The sequence below is a fragment of the Rhinopithecus bieti genome, unplaced genomic scaffold (assembly GCF_001698545.2).
Source record: "Rhinopithecus bieti isolate Rb0 unplaced genomic scaffold, ASM169854v2 scaffold_7967, whole genome shotgun sequence".
NCBI classification, from domain to species: domain Eukaryota; kingdom Metazoa; phylum Chordata; class Mammalia; order Primates; family Cercopithecidae; genus Rhinopithecus; species Rhinopithecus bieti.
Window position 1 is genome coordinate 4332309 of NW_016806112.1, and position 2830 is coordinate 4335138.

Below are 2830 nucleotides of genomic sequence, written 5' to 3' on the forward strand. Positions count from 1 at the left end.
TCTCGCTCTGTCGCCCAGGCTGGAGTGCAGTGGCCAGATCTCAGCTCACTGCAAGCTCCGCCCCCCGGGTTCACGCCATTCTCCTGCCTCAGCCTCCAGAGTAGCTGGGACTACAGGCACCTGCCACCTCGCCCGGCTAGTTTTTTGTATTTTTTAGTAGAGACGGGGTTTCACCGTATTAGCCAGGATGGTCTCAATCTCCTGACCTCGTGATCTGCCCGTCTCGGCCTCCCAAAGTGCTGGGATTACAGGCATGAGCCACTGCGCTTGGCCTCAAATGGTATTTCTGCTTCTAGATCGTTGAGGAATTGCCACACTGTCTTCCACAATGGTTGAACTAATTTACATTCCCACCAACCATGTAAAAGCATTCCTTTTTCTCTGCAACCTTGCCAGCATCTGTTGTTTATTGACTTCTTAATAATAGTCATTCTGACTGGTATTTTTGCATCCAGGAATTTATCAATTTCTTCTAGATCTTCTAGTTTATATACATAGAGGTGTTTATAGTATTCTCCAATGGTTGCCTGTATTTCTGTGGGGCCAGTGGTGATATCCCCATATCATTTCTGATTGTGTCTACTTGAGTCTTTTCTCTTTTCTTCTTTATTAGTCTAGCTAATGGTTTATCTATTTTATTAGTTTTTTCAAAAAATCAACTCCTGGGTTTGTTGATTTTTTTGAAGGAGCTTTTGTGTCTCTATCTCCTTCAGTTCCACAATGATCTTGGTTATTTCCTGTCTTCTGCTAGCTCGGGGGTTGGTTTGGTTTGGTTCTCTAGTTCTTTTAGTTGTGATGTTAGGTTGTTGATATGAGATCTTTTTAGCTTTTTGATGTGGGCATTTAGTGCTATAAATTTCCCTCTTAATGCTGTTTTAGCTGCATCCCAGAGATTCTGGTACATTGTCTCTTTGTTCTTATTAGTTTCGAATAACTTCTTAATTTCTATCTTAATTTCATTATTTACCCAGGGGTCATTTAGGAGAGATTGTTCAATTTCCATGTAGTTGTGTGATTTTGGGTGAGTTTCTTTATCTTGAGTTCTAATTTAATTGCGCTTTAGTCTGAGAGACTGTGTGTTATGATTTCAGTTCTTTTGCATTTGCTGAGGAGTGTTTTACTTCCAATTATGTGGTCAACTTTAGATTAAGTGCCATGTGGCAATGAGAAGAATGTATATTCTGTTATTTTTGGGTGGAGGGTTCTGTAGATATCTATCAGGTCCACTTGATCCAGAGCCAAGTTCAGGTCCTGAATATCTTTGTTAATTTTCTGTCTTGAAGATCTGTCTAATATTGTCAATGAGGGTGTTAAAGTCTCCCACTATTATTGTATGGGAGGCTAAGTTGATTTGTAGGTCTCTAAGAACTTGTTTTATGAATCTAGTGCTGCTGTATTGGGTGCATATATATTTAGGATAGTTAGCTCTTCTTGTTGAATTGAACCCTTTAACATTATCTGATGCCCTTCTTGGTCTTTTTTGATCTTTGTTGGTTTAAATCTGTTTTGTCAGAAACTAGGATTGCAATCCCTGCTTTTTTCTGTATTTAATTTGCTTGGTAGATTTTCTTCCATTCCTTTATTTTGAGCCTGTGTGTGTCTTTGGACATGAGATGGGTCTCTTGAATACAACATACTCATGGGTCTTGACTCTTTATCCAGCTCACCATTCTGTGTCTTTTAATTTGGGCATTTAACCCATTTACATTTAAGGTTAATATTATTATGCCTGAATTTGATCCTGTCATTATGATGCTAGTTGGTTATTTTGAAGACTTGTTTATGTAGTTTCACTGGTCTCTGTACTTCAGTGTTTTTGTAGTGGTTGGTAACAGTTTTTCTTTTCCATATTTAGTGCTTCCTGCAGGAGCTCTTGCAAGGCAGGCCTGGTGGTGACAAATTCCCTCAGCATTTGCTTGTTGGAAAGGATCTTATTTCTCCTTTGCATATGAAACTTAGTTTGGCCAGATATGAAATTCTGGGTTTGAAATTGTTTTCTTTAAAAATATGGAGTATTGGCACCCAATCTTTTCTGACTCGTAGGATTTCCACTGAGAAGATCACTGTTAGTCTAATGGGCCTCCTTTGTAGGTGACCTGGCCTTTCTGTCTGGTTGCTCTTAACATTTTTTCTTTCATTTTGACCTGGAAGAATCTGATGATTATGTGTCTTGAGGTTGATCTTCTTATGGAGTATCTTACTGGGATTCTCTTGATTTTCTGAACTTGAATGTTGGCCTGTCTTACTAGGTTGAGGATGTTCTCCTGGATGATATCCTGAAGTATGGTTTTCAACTTGGTTCCATTCTCCCCATCTCTTTCAGGTACCCTAATCTACCATAGATTTGATCTTTTTACATAATCCCAACTTGGAGGTTTTGTTCGTTCCTTTTCATTTTTTCCCCTATATTTTTCTCTGCCTGTCTTGTTTCAGAAAGACAGTCTTCAAGCTCTGGTATTCTTTTCTCTACATGGTCTATTCAGTTATGGTTACTTGTGATTGCCCTGTGAAGTTCTCATTTTGTGGTTTTCAGATCCATCATATCAGTTATGCTCCTCTCTAAACTGGCTATTCTGGTTAGCAGCTCCTGTATTGTTTTATCATGATTCTTAGCTTTTTTTTTTTTTTTTTTTTTTTTCAGTGGTTTAGAACATGTTCCTTTAGCTCAGCGGAGTTCATTATTACCCACCTTCTGAAGCCTACTTCTGTCAATTCAGCCATCTCAGTCTCAGCCCAGTTCTGTGCCCTTGCTGAAGAGGTGTTGTGATCATTTGGAGGAGAAGAGGCACTCTTGCTTTTTGAGTTTTCAGCATTTTTGCATTCTTTCTCA